The sequence below is a fragment of the Pelodiscus sinensis genome, chromosome 6 (genome assembly GCF_049634645.1).
Source record: "Pelodiscus sinensis isolate JC-2024 chromosome 6, ASM4963464v1, whole genome shotgun sequence".
NCBI lineage: Eukaryota > Metazoa > Chordata > Testudines > Trionychidae > Pelodiscus > Pelodiscus sinensis.
This window is the reverse complement of record NC_134716.1, coordinates 57,226,173-57,240,793: the sequence shown is the minus strand read 5'-3', so window position 1 is coordinate 57,240,793 and position 14,621 is coordinate 57,226,173. Positions and strand designations below refer to the sequence as shown.

General features: G+C 42.3%; 1 protein-coding gene across 3 annotated transcripts in view; it reads right to left on the bottom strand.

The window, feature by feature from the left end:
• The window catches only part of DTWD2 (DTW motif tRNA-uridine aminocarboxypropyltransferase 2), a 224,190-nt gene that overhangs the window by 119,766 nt on the left and 89,803 nt on the right, over positions 1-14,621 (bottom strand). The window lies entirely within an intron of this gene.

Genomic DNA, 14,621 nt, shown 5'->3' with positions numbered 1-14,621 from the left:
TCTGAGAAAAGAAGATGCTATAATTCTATTGCATCCATCAATGAAGCAGGTTATTTAGTCACAAAATATACACACAGACCCAGAGGACCACCAAACTAATCCAACACCATCACATCAGGGACAAAAAAATCTCCATAAGTCTTTCTAAATATCCTAGTTACATGCATAAGATGTGACACTGGGTCCCCCCCCCCCCCATATTTTTATGGATATGTGTTTCAGAATATAAATATGCATCACTCAGCTATGCTTTATACAAAATGGAGCAGGTGGGCTATCACGGGGGAGCTTGCAATCCTCCATGTGTATATTCTAATATGTTTGCATGTATTATTCCCATTTTTGAAGTTAGAAATATGTAGTATAAACCTGTTTATTAATCTAGTACTTCTAGTGCAGCAGTTCCCAACTGCCAGTGTACGGACCGCTGGCTGCAAGGCCACAGTGGTTCCGGAGCCAGGGCTGAGGTACATCGCATAGCACCTCCCGTCCTGCCATGGCTGTTGGGAGAGGCGTGTTCTGCCCTGCCTCTCAGCCAACCAGCGCCGGGCAGGAGCGGGGTCTCCTCCCGGACGCAGAAGAGCAGTTTGCTATGCGGCGGAAGGGCCGCATGGAGCCTGGTATGGCAGCCTTCCAGCAACCGTGACCCGGCCAGCAGCACAGGGCTAGGTGAGGGGGGTAGGGCAGGCACTGAGGACACCTGGGGCAGGGCTAGTGCTGGGGGCTCTGAGAGTGGGGGGATCTAAGAGATGGGAGGGCTGGCATTTGGGGCACTGGGGAAAAAGCTAATAATGGGGGACTCTATAGTGGGGCTAGTATTGGGGAGCTCTAAGGGGTGGGGGAGCTGACTCTGGGGGGCACTGGGGCATCCGCGGTGCAGAGCTGGCACTGGGGGGCTTTGGGATGGGGGGTTATGGGAGCAGGGCTGGCACTGGAGGGGCTTTGGGGGGTTGAGTGCATGAGCTAACATCCTCAAACAGCCCGTTTCAGCTCTGGCAGACGCCCGCCCTGTGGCAGTTGCTAGAGCTGAAGCCAACTGCTGCACAGCAGCTCAGGAGGCTGGGGTATACCCTAGCCCCAGCCCGCAGAGCAGGGGTGGGCAATAGTTTTTGGTCAGGGGACACTTCAAAAATCTTTGAAGTGGCCCCAGGCTGTTCTGGAAGGTGCGGGGCCAGGATGCTTCTGGGCTTCCCCATCCAAGACCATGATTTATCTGGGGGTGAAGGAGCCCCTTTGTCCCCATTTCCCACTAGGCTTGGGGGCGGGGGAGCGCATGAAGCCTCCTCCCACCCTACCCCCCCCCCCCCAGCAGCATGAGGCACTTCAAAATGCCACGCACAGGGTGGGAGGAGGCCTGGGGGTGGGAGAGCTGCGTGAAATGTCCTTCACCCTGCCCCGCCCGCGGCGAAGTATGACACTTTGAACGTTGCACACTCCTTGCAGGGTGGGGGGAGGATGGAGGAAACTTCACACAGCTCCCCTGCCCCCAGCGGGATTGGGTTGGGCGTGGGGGAGTGTGTGACGTCTCATCCCGTCCAGCGAGCAGCACATAGCACAGCACCTGGCGGGGGGTAGAGGCAACAGCTGTGCATCTCTCTCTTTCATCGGTAAAGAGGGAAAACACCTCATACACTTTCTCTATATAACACTTTTATGCAGAGTAAGATTTATTTATCTGGGGGATCTGATTCCCTTGTGGCTGTGCAAAGTCCCTGTGACTGAGCCTTCCTAGGGATGAGCTGTTCTCAGTGTCTGTGTTGCTCTACTTCAGGCTGTTACCCCAAATTCTGTACCTTTCCTGAGAGAGTCCAGAGATTCTGGAAGCAAAATAGGTTGGTTGGTAGAGTGCCTCAGAGGGCAGGCAGGTAGGTTGGTTTAGTGGTATGATCAGCCCAAGTGACAATTTTAAGGGGTTCTCTGTTACTCAAGCCATCACCTAAACATTAGTTTGAGCGCATTCAGATGACCACACAACTCCATGCCTGTGTGTGTAACCACAAACTGATTTTCAGAACAGTTTGATATTTAAAATTACATATGAAATTTCCTTGCTAAATCTACTCACTGATATCTATACACGATTACCAATTTAGGTGCAGAGTGCTTGGGTTTTGAAATCCAGCTATATATGCATATCTACTTTCAGTGATATATCACAAGATAGTTCATGTTCAATTTTTATTTCCCTTTTGAGATATACCTGGTTTGCTTTTGGGGCAAGGTAGTCATTTAAATCCAAGTGACAAAAGGTAAAAACAAAGACACTAACAGCTTTGAAAGCAAAAATTTAGCCCCGCAGGATCCCAAACACATCAGGATGTTCATAAATTCAAAAGGTACTTTTTCCAATGTCCCCTACCTAATTTAGTTATTTTGTTAGATACTGTGCATTTCCTACATGTGGAATTTGTCCTGTCATTCAGCAGCTGTAATTCAGAATACCCTCAGATTTCAGAGTTAAAACCAAAATTTATATTCATTATATATTCATTTATTGGTGTTTATTTTCATAATTAAGGGCCAAATCCCCAGAGTGTTCAGTAGTAATTTAAAATGGCCAAAATATTGCTTGGTCCACATAATTAATGATTGGATGTAAATTTTTATGGTGTATACAAACTCCCAGATTTATATTTCCCCTATTTTCTAGTTAGAATAAAACAATTTGATTTTTCTAAATCAATTGATATAACCATATTAATTGAGTATTTGAAGAAGTTTCCACAGTTTTTTTTTAAATATACTTCTCATACTCAGCATAAGAGGGGAAATTATTTTATTTTGATCCCTGGCTTTGATCTGTGCAGCTATTCCAATTATTCTTTGTACATAGTTGATTGGAAAATGAAGGCTTTTCTTATGTCTTTCTGCAAAATCCCTTTCCATAAGCTTGGCAATATATTCAATTTCTTAGTAGTAGTCATGGTTTGCATTATTAATATTTGAAAATACTCTGTTATACACACAGAGAATATAATATGGGATTTGAGAATCTGACTGAAGTGCTAAGAATGACCTGAAAGAAAGAGATGCAATTATGAATAGCTAGCTATACCATGTTCATAGTGTTTTATGGCACCTGGTAGGATTATTGTACGAGTGACATCATATTATAGCCTTGAGCTGGCTCTGCCTTCTGAATGGTGTTACTGTCAAAACACATGCTACAGCTAATTAAGCTGAACTTTTTTACCTCAAATGTGAATTTGCATCTTAAAAATCAATCTATACGTGTGGAAGGAAAAAGCAATTATTTTCTCAATTACTCTATAAGATCATTGAGTAAAAAGTTCTCATCACAGCACCAACTTTGACAACATCTGCTATGGATAATTCTATTAATCAGTCACCATGGTTTTTTATAAATGTGTACAGTTAAGACACATATCCCTTGAACAGTAACAAGTTAGAATCCATAATCACATTTTAGCATGTGGTGACAGTTATATTTCTAAATTTTTTGTCAGTTAATCAGTGATGAGCCTGCAAATGATCATGCTGTGAATGATAAGGCTGTTCATTATCTCTCATACAAAAGTCACATTGAAATGATGATCACAGTACATGATTTTCAGGGGTCTGATGCAAGGTCCACTAAAATCACTGGAAGCCTTTCCATTGACTTCAATTGGCTTTGGATAAGGTCCAAAGAAACATGATGTTCAAAAGCACAGAATGGGTAGACTAATCATCTCAGCTATTTTAACCTTTTTCTCATTCTTTCTTTTTCAAACTAACACATACTTTCCATTTCTGTAAGTCTACTGTCCTTTATGCTTTCAGCTAGTCACAAGGATGTTCAATCCTGTTTTCAGGAGGATTTACAAGTTGAGTTAAAAAAACAGAAGGGTTGGCTTTTTCATACCCACTAGATTAAAATCTTTAGTCAGCAGATAAGAGAGACTTATGGCTGGAATTTATCTGAAACGATAATAAGGAGGGAAGGTTTGTGGATCAAGTAGCAGCTTGATAATATAGGATTGAATTTTACTCCATCTATTAAGGGGATTTTATCCATTCTTAGACAATGGGGTTTGCAACTTAAGGATATTTTTGAACCTCTCCTTGTTTTGGCACCTGAGAAAGAGCTAGTTGACAAAATTCTCCCCCCACCCCATATCTTAACCTCTCTCTCTCTCAACTCTACCTTTTGTGATTCATATTAGATTGCTATAACATGATCTTCTACAAAAACCTCACAGAGATTACAACTAGAATAAAATGTGGTCATCAAAAACACATCACATCAGCTCTTCAAGATTTGCATAGAATGAATCATAGAATACTAGGACTGGAAGGGACCTTGAGAGGTCATCAACTCCAGTCCCGTCCTCATGGCAGAAACCAGTACTGTAGACTATCCCTGATAGACATTTATTTAACCTACTCTTAAATATATCCAGAGATGGAGTTTCCACAACCTCCCTAGGAAATTTATTCTAGTGTTTAACTACCCTGACAGTTAGGAATTTTTTCCTAATGTCCAACCTAAACCTCCCTTGCTGCAGTTTAAGCCCGTTGCTTCTTGTTCTATCTTCAGAGGCCAGGAAGAACAAGTTTTCTCCCTCCTCCTCGTGATACCCTTTTAGATACCTGAAAACCGCTATCATGTCCCCTTTCAATCTTTTCTTTTCCAAACTAAACAAACCCAATTCTTTCAGTCTTTTTTCATAGGTCATGTTCTCTAGACCGTTCATCATTCTTGTTGCTCTTCTCTGGACCTTCTCCAATTTCTCCACATCTTTCTTGAAATGTGGTGCCCAGAACTGGACACAATACTCCGACTGAGACCTAATCAGTGCAGAGTAGAGCGGAAGAATGACTTCTCGTGTCTTGCTCACAATGCTCCTGTTAATGCATCCTAGAATCATGTTTGCTTTTTTTGCAACAGTGTCACACTGTTGACTCATATTTAGCTTGTGGTACACTATAACCCCTAGATCCCTTTCTGCTGTACTCCTTCCTAGATAGTCGCTTCCCATTTGGCATGTGTGAAACTGATTGTTCCTTCTTAAGTGGAGCACTTTGCATTTGTCCGTCTTAAACTTCATCCTGTTTACCTGAGACCATTTGTCCAATTTGTCCAGATCATTTTAAATGATGACCCTATCCTCCAAAGCAGTTGTAACCCCTCCCAGCTTGGTATCATCTGCAAACTTAATAAGCGTACTCTCTATGCGGATAGCTAAATCATTGACGAAGATATTGAACTGAACTGGTTCCGGTTCTGGAATCGGTTATTATTAGCTTCTTATTGAAATTCAAGATGTTGACTGCAATCGAAAGTTATATTCAGTCAGTCTTGGATACATGAGGGCTGCCAAATGTATTACAACAGCTTTTGAGACCAGTTGTGGTGCTTCAACTAATAGTCTACAGGCTGATGGAGTTTGTTTTGGGGAAAAAGCATCACACAATGGTTTAAAAGGTTTTGTTTCTACACACCCTCCAAAGTCCCTTCAGTTTTGGCAATATTTTTAAATTAAAGAACATATACTACATATCCTCTGTCATTCTTTGTCTGCTTCCTTATCACACTTATTCAGCCAACAGAAGCTTTGTCTGCTTCTAAGAGTACCCATGGTCCAAAACATCATATCAATATATTTAATTTGAAAGATAATTTTCCCATCTGACTACAAAGAGTAGTTAAAGGTCTCAATCCCCATCAATATTTATTTTAGTAAAACAAAGCTGGTATTTGTATTACAGAGGATGCACCTACACTGCACCATTATTCCAGAATAATAGCCGTTATTCTGGAAAAACAATACTAGTGTCCACACAGCAATTGCATTATTTCAAAAGAAAACTGAAATCATGGAGGGCTTTTGCTGACATTGGTAAACCCCATTCCATGAGGAATAACTCCTCTTCTTTAAAAGCTCTTTCAGAAGAGGGTTTATGTGGATGCTCCATGGCTGCTATATCGAAATAGCTGCTCACCAGGGCTATTCTAAGTTATTCTCCCCAGCACCTCCTGGGGCTTTAAATCGAGATAGCACATCCACATTATGGGAGCCTGCCTTGGACTAATTTTGAGGCTTTCCTGTAGTGTGGACACCATTTCAAAATAAGCTATTCAACAAGATATTTTCCGGAATAGCTTTGTCCGAAATAAGCTTCCAGTGTAGACATACTCTGACAATGAAAACATGTAAACAGAAGTAACAAAATGAAGGGGTAAATTAAGTCCAGAATGCAGCTGCTTCTAAAAGATTGCACAAATAGGAGTGAATGGACCTGCTAAAGAGCACCAAAATCCTGTGGTTTGTCCTTATTGACGGTGCGAGAGAATCCACCCGAGATTGGGAGGACCAGGAGACAGATTCCCCACAGTCACAGGTGAAGAGCAGCTAGCATGAGTAGGAGGAAGTACATCAGCAGTGAGATTTAAAAATACTCTTCTCAGCACTTTATGTACTGCTGACAGACTGACTAGTATGCCGCAATGCTACTATAGGGTCCTACGTGTCATCAGAACCTCCTAGTTTAATAAAGGAAACTCAAGCAACAGTTCCTACCTAATAATCATCTATACTCCCACCGAAAAAGGACATCTCCAGGCCACAGGAAAAGTTTGACTGAAAACAGGCACAGAAGACATCTTTCCTTGGACTATAAAGAATGATGGCCAAAGGGCAAAAAGGAGAAGGACTGTCTTCTGGTTACAGGACTGAATTGGGATTCAGCAGACCTAAGCTCATCTTTGGCTCTCTAACAAACGTGTTGTGGGCCAAAACTTGTTCCCTTTAGTGCTTCTTCATTATGCATGAAGAAACCTTAAAAAAAAGACTTTCGTCTTCTACTTGTTTCATCTTAACGTGCTTGCTTTTGTTGGAATATTATCTAAAGATGTAGAAGCTTTTACCTTCAGTTGAAAGAAAGAGGCTTGACAGGGCTTCAAGTGTCTGTGAGATGTTTGAAGAAAGTCATTATCATAATAAAACTTCTAACAAGTCTTAGAAGGACACAGCCTCCATGAAAATTGAATGCCACTCAACTTATTTCTAGCTAAGTCCTTAAAGGGATTGGTTGGATATTCAGTCTACATTCATCACAGATTATGTTACTGCAATACCAAAACTTCTGCTAATCTCAGGATCACTAAGCATCCAAAGGTAAACGTGCTTCATAATTTGTTGTTGTTCCATCCTAATATGTCCATACCAATAAAGTCATCAAAAATAAGCCAATACTGATGTAGGAGGTTTTTGCTGGGTTCAGCTATGAATAGCCTCATCTCTGATCTGAATTAAATAGATATTAACAAAAGCTACCAAAGACATCTAAAAAGTATAGTTCAGAAATTTTTCTTCTTTTCTCAACTGTCTTTTCCACTAACTTGATTCCACTGATTTTATAATCCCAATACCTGTCCAGTCCTCTGAGGAGTTCTCCAGGAAAAACAGAGTCAAAACAGGAACTGTTTCTTTTTATATTTTGAGATAACCTTCCTATCTTCCGCTCATCTGAAGAAGTGAGTTTTGCCCACAAAAGCTCATACCACCATCTACATGTTTTGTTAGTCTTTAAGGTGATACTAGACTATTTGTTATTTTTTAAGTTTTTCAAAGAGGTAGCCAGTCTGAGAAAATAGTACAAGAAGATAGCCTCTGTTTCAGTGACATAAAGTTTGGAAAATAGTGACTACATTTATTTCTGGCTTTTAGTTCTGGGTTATACTAAAAGAAAATCAACTTTATGCAGCTATATCTAACGAGCAGCAGTACTTCAGCACAAACACCACAGGTAAACTTTCAGTACAGGAACACTGTTGTGTAATTTTAAAATATATTTATTTGTGTTACCTCTTCTGTTTGTCATAGCTTCTAAAAAGTTGCATAAAATAATTAATGCATGGTTGTAATGAAACTATTAACACTGGCAGAGACCTGGTAAAGAGCTAGTTTACTGACCAAATGCTCACTGAAGCCAGAAATTCATTGCTTAGACCCTGGAAATGAAGTTCCAGAGAAAGGGGATTAAAATTTTAGGCAACATAGACTAACTTAGCAGTCCCAATACCAAAGAACACTCTCCATCCTCTAGATTTCAAGTATTCTTTCTTCAGGGCTTCAAAGTTTTATGTCTAAAAATAAGGCTATTTAACATTGGATCAGCATCTCGGTCATACCCTTCTCATTCCCTGCAACTCAATCTTCACAGGCTCTCTCTCTCTGGAAGTCAAGATGAACTTTTCTAGTGCCATCTCTTTTCTAGACTGATTATACTCTGCAGGGTCATCCACCTGAGTTATATATAATGGGATTCTTTTATTTGACCCTGCAGAAGTCTTTTTATTCTCTGCAATACTCAATGTTACATGAAAGTCTCCCTGTAGCTCTTACCAGTTTCCAACTCTTCAGGTACTCCCCAGGAAGCGTACAATCAGGAGAATCGGTCTCCTGACTACTTCCTTGTTGGTGCTGATAAATATAACCTGCAACCTATCATTCCCAAGCACTATTTTTTAAAAGGACTCTCCCAGAAAATGGCTAGCCAGTTCAGGTCCCTACAGCCCCTCACAAAACAAACTATCCTAGTACACACAGATGTGAGGCCTAATTCTCTGCTAGTATAAAATGAGCATAGGACCATAGAATTAAATAGAGTTGTACATATTTACACCAGAAAATCTGGCTCAGTCTTGGAGCAATACACTGTGGTATGATTTTCTCATTGTGAAACAGACAATAGATCAAGTCATGAACATCTCAAGAATTGTCTGGTACCTCTGACCATTGTTAATGATTTCACTAACTCACTACCAGGCTGAAATCCTGTACTCTTCTTATTCTCACTTTTTAAAATGTTTCTGTTTTTGGTTTGAATCCCTTAAAGAGATCAAATACAAAAGTTAAACTTTACTCATATGGGTGTGTCTAACTTTTCATAGGTTTAAGGAACTGAATATAGGAATTTTAGTATTATTGTCTAAAAGATATGAGACTATGAATCCACACAGATGCTTAAATATAACATGTATATTTTAAGCAAGTACACATCTTATATTCTGAAGTGTCTAGAATGTATAGGATAGATGCATATACTACTCACTGGCAGTACAGGACCAATTCAAAGTTGGAATAATAAATAAGCATCATTTTATGCATGCTTTGCAAGAGGTGTGCAGCCCAGATGCACTTTATGAGCATGTTCAGGCAACATGGAAAGAATGACTGGCAGGAAATACCACTAGAGGTATAGAATTTGGTCTGGAAAGAACAGTAGAAGGAAAGCCACAGGGGGAACATGTGGTCCTATATGGAAAGCAGGAGGAAAGAAGTCACATACAAGAAAAGATGATATCAGAGGGAAAAAATGGGATACATTTCTGGATGGCTTGCAAGGTCCGAGGCCTGATAATCTGTATGCAGCTTTCAGAAAGTCTCCAGAGAGCTACAATAAAATAGATAATCTGAGTCTCCCTTTTCACATAACCTTCTCTTTCCATATGATCGGCCAACAGTATTGGCTATGAGAAGTCTGAGTCTACCAGAGGTTCCAACTGACAATAGCAAATAAATGTGTAGGGGAGGACCAGATGATTACTTTATAGACCAGAGAGGCTAGCGCCTCATCCCTCCAAGCACCAGGCTGACATGCTGGTGTATAGGAGTAGTAACATTTGTTAGAATACGGATGCAACTTTTGGATGGTCTTAAATACTGTCTATGTGCGATTCTTTATTTAGTAAGCAATGGAAGCACTGCTGTTTTCTCTTGTTACGGCCTTTGAAGTAGATGAAAAACAGCACAGATTCTCTTACTGGTTATGCATGAGGGGACAAAAATTGATCAGTCACTTCATGTATAGAACAGAAAACTGTTCCCTCTGTGAGGGAGAAAGAACCAAATGTAGGGTTAGTAAAACAATTGTTTCATTAACATGAAAGTCTATTAGTTGTTGGAATAAAACTCTGAGGGACAATGAAACATTGTTTGATCCAGAAAAAAAATCTGAAGACAGGGAGCTGATATAAAGGAGGGAACTCAAGACCAAATCCTAAATACACATTTTTGAAAGTGAAATTCGTGAAGGGGATAATTTCCTTTATGTTCAAATATGGGATCCTTAACCATGTGAAAGGATGAGATTCAATTTCTCTAACCTACCCCTGGTCAACTCCCCTTATTCCAAAATAAACGGAGAATCCACATTACCAAGACCATTATTTCAAAATAACGGGCTGGTTATTTTGAAATAATAACTCCTGCTTGTCATGAGGAATAACGCCTATTTCAAAATAGTTATTTTGGGAGTCATTTCAAAATAGGTTATTTCAAAATAATTTCCTAGCGTAGACGTGCCATAAGTAGGAAAAACTGAAAAACTGCAAAAGCATAGAGATAATTCACCTTGCAGACCCTTCGTGCTCTCTGCCAGTATCACTCAAGGATATGTTTAAGGGAACAGGAGAACATGTTAATGTTCTCCTCTTGCCCCCTGCTGAGAGACAATATCTTCGGAAAAAGTATTGGATGCAGACTTCTTCCTACTCTTCCCAACAAATGGTCTGTTTATACTGGGAACTTAAATCAGCATAGCTGTATCTCTCAAGGCACGAAAAATCCACACGCTTTATCAACCTACTCCAGATGCAGACAGTACTACATCAACAGATGAATCCCCTTTAAGCAGCATAGGCAGTATCTATACTGACATATATGATTGTCACTAAAATATGCTGTGGGTTTGAGAAGTACCTAGTACTAGCTCCCCAAGGACAATAACAAGAGAAATAACCAACCACTGGATAGATGTTGAACAACCATCAACAGTCATTGATGAGTAAGGGAGCTATGATTCAATAGCTCATTTGCACAAGGCCACACCAGGGAAACTGTTCAACCTTGCCTGGAGATTCAGCAATGACCACTAGACGTGCCTAGAGGTATGTTCTCCAAGCACATGGAGTAAAGATACAAAACAGAACACAGTGGCCCAATGCTTGGCCTTTTCTCTTCCCATGAGCTATACTGCTAGCAACACAGATGCTAAGAAGACTGAATATTTCAACAGAGGAGACTAGCCCAACTTTAAGAAACACACATGCAAATTATGGACTGAGAGTTCCAGTGTGATGAATACATTGCTTGATCTAAATACTGTCTAGTGTAGAGATGGGCAAATTTCTGCCCGTTTGACCCTTCATTCCCCAGGTTCCAGCCAGGGAGCATGTCGGAACAGCCTTGCCTGGAAGGAGCTAGCCCATCTTCTGAGAAGTGCAGCAAACAGAGGCTAGCCCCTGGGCCCTCCTTTTCCCTCCCCTACCTGGCAGTCTTACCTCCACCCAGAACCTAGGTGGCATAGTCATCGTACCCCCAGCCCTAATGCTACAGGAGGGTAGCCAGGTGTGGGGAGCAGAAGGGACTGGATAGGAGGTGGGAGTTTCCAGGGGGACTGGCTAGGGAACAAACAGTTCCAGAGGGATTGGGTAAGGGGTGGGGAACAAGGGAGCTTGGACAGAGAGAAGAGGCTAGGCCATGCCTGGCTGTTTGGGAAAGCAGTTTCTGCCCTGGCTTCCACACCTGGCCCTCCATACAATTTCACTATTAATGTGGCTCTCAGGAAGAAATTTGCCCACCCCTGGTCTAGCGTGATAAAGGTTAAAGTTTTGTCATGTGCTTACATTTTATTTTCTTTAAGTAACCAATATGACTTTTTGCCTAACCACTTATAATCTCTTAAAATCTCTTTTGTAATCAATAGATTTGTTTTACTATTTATTTTTTACCCATGAGTTTGCCTGCGGTGCTTGGTAAATTTGCTCAAGTTTACCAAGGCTGGTAGACAGCCATTTTCCACTGATGAAATGGTGAACCAATTTATAAGTTGGTACTGCTCAAGAAAGGGTCTTGAGCAGTGCAAGATGATAAGTGGGGGAGGGGAATGTGGCAGGTGTCTTTCTCTGTGTGATTGATGATTGGCTCTGGGAGCATTCATGTAGTCTAGGTGGGGCTCCACATGCAGTAATGCTGCTTGTCACCAGCGAAATATCCAGCCCAGGCTGGAGAGTTAGAGGGGCACAATGGCCACAAAGTCCCAAGCTGCATCTCAGGGATCCTCAGCAATACATCACACCAGCTTGATTGTCACACCAAATTGCAGTGTTGTGGGTAGTTCCCAAGATAAGAGAAAATGTAAAACATACACATTCTTAATAGACTTCTCTATAAATGAACCACACAACCTAAATCTGTAGAAGGCCTTTTCAGGAAAAAAACCAACAAAAAACCACCATTCAAAAATATCTGCTTTTCACATCAGGTTCATTAATTTTGTTGAACATAATGGGCTTTCAAATTGTCACACTTTTCCATCTAATGAAATCAGCTCCCAGTTGATTAAAATGAGATATAGCACTACAGAGAGTAAACCCTGGTAAACTATTATTAAAAATTGTTACTCAATCTTTCTGTACAATATATTTTAATAATGCTTCTAAGCGAAAAAGATTACTTTATCAACATGACACCTTGATTGTATATATCAGCTACATTTTATATAGAGAATGACAAGTAATTTATACTTGGACAAATCATGCTCTCCCACATACAATTCAGTAGGAAAGCAAAATCCCGAAGCTTACATTATTCAATATTCTCATATCTATGGGTTAAACAGAAGTCATGGCCCTCTAATATCCCAATATCTGCAAGAAATCCTACAGATCTCAAGACATCTGCAGAAAGCAGGGTGATTGGGACAAAATATTTTACTTCTTGGTACAATGGCTCCATCTCTAATACCTCCATAAATACTGAACCTGAAAGCATCTGCCAGTAAAAAAGAGAGACACAGAAATTAATGCTTCTAAGATCTACATTAATCTACATTGTTTTTTCCACAGGATAATGCCATACAGTGTGTCTGTTCCACAGCAGTGTCCTGGAAAACCTGAGCAGTGCATTGCTTGCGATGCAGGTTTGTTTACTGCCCTCATACATCTGCCTTCCTTTACACTCACTCTTACTCTCTCCGGGTATGTCTACACTGCAAAGTTAATTTGAAATAACAGCCGTTATTTCGAATTAACTTTAATAGCGTCTATACATGCAAACTGCTATTTCAAATTTAATTTGAAATAGCAGAGCCCTTAATTCAAATTTGGTAAATCTCAGTCTATGAGGAGTAATGCTAAATTCAAAATAGCTATTTCGAATTAAGTGCTGTGTAGACACTTAATTCAAAATAGGGGGCCTCCAGCCCTTCCCAGAGAGCCCTGGTGGCCACTCTGGGCACAACCAGGAAGACTTACTCTCCTCTCCTCCAGCCCCGGAGCCATTAAAGGGGTAGACCCTGACCACAGTGCCTGTGCCAGCTCCAAGCCTGCCAGCCCAGAGCCAGCAGTGGCCACCGGGGCCCCTGACCCAGTGGCCCCAAAACATGAGCCAGCAAGCCACTGGCAGCCAGCCCTCCACCACTCCCCAGGAGCAGTCTGCCAGCTCCCAGGAGCCTGACAGGGCCCGGAGAAGGCGGGCCCTTTCCTGGTCCAGGGTGGAGATCATGGATCTTATTCAGGTTTGGGGGGTATGCCCCCAACATCCATGATCTCCGCACTAGACGGAGGAACGCGGCCAGCTGCCAGGATAGCTGCCAGCCTGGCCACCAAAGGCCACATGCGAACCCAGGAGCAGGTCTGCATGAAAGTCAAGTTGGTCTGGCGAGACCCCCAACCCTGAGCCCTGAATTTCCCCTCCCCCTTCTTCTCCTTGCTTCCCCCTTCCAGCTCCCTCCTCCCAGGTTTCCACCTCCCCTCTCCCACCTCCTTTTCCCAGTCTCCCCAGAGGTTCATTCCTTCTCCCCCCTCCCCAGTTTTGTTCAAGAAATCAAGTTTCTATTTTTGAACATACGTGTCTTTTATTTGACATCAGGAAGTGGGGCTAGGGAGGGGTAAGTGGAAGGATGTGAGGGAGGAATGGGGCACGAGCCCCCCGGTGGGGAGGATCAGGGAGGCTCTGAGGGCTCCTCGGGGTGGAGGCTTTCCCTTAGGGCCTCCTGGATTCTGACAGCCCCCCGATAAACTCCCTGGATGGCAGCCTGCAGCAAATGCAGCTGGGCTGATCTCAACAACCCCACGAGATGCACCGGCATGCCCAGGGGCAGCTCTGGCTCCATGTCGCTGAGTGCTGTAGTATCCCAAGTTCAGGCACTCAGGGCACTCCAAGACAGGACTGCTTTGCAGTCCCTCATCGAGGTAGACAGACAAGCGGGGAACCCTGAGAACTGTCATTCCGGAGTGGGGGTAGGGTCCCTTTAAGCACAGAGCTCAGTTAGCCTCAGGCAGCAGCCCCACACATTAAGTCCTAACCTGATGTCCTGCCGCACTGGTTCCAGCCAGCCTTAACTTCGGTTCAGGGTCCACTCAGTGTGGACGTGCTATTTCAAAATAGTAAAACGCTATTTCGAAATAGTTTTTGTGTATAAATGCATTATTTCAAATTAGCTTAAGTTAATTCAAAATAGCGCTGTAGTGTAGACATATCCTCCTTCTGCTGAGAGCACAACCCCAGGCGGGGCTAGAGGCAGTAGGACGGGTGGCTGGGAGTGCAACCCATGACTGCACGGTCAGGGGCACAGCTCTGGCCAGAGCTGGTGGTGGTACTAGCACTGTG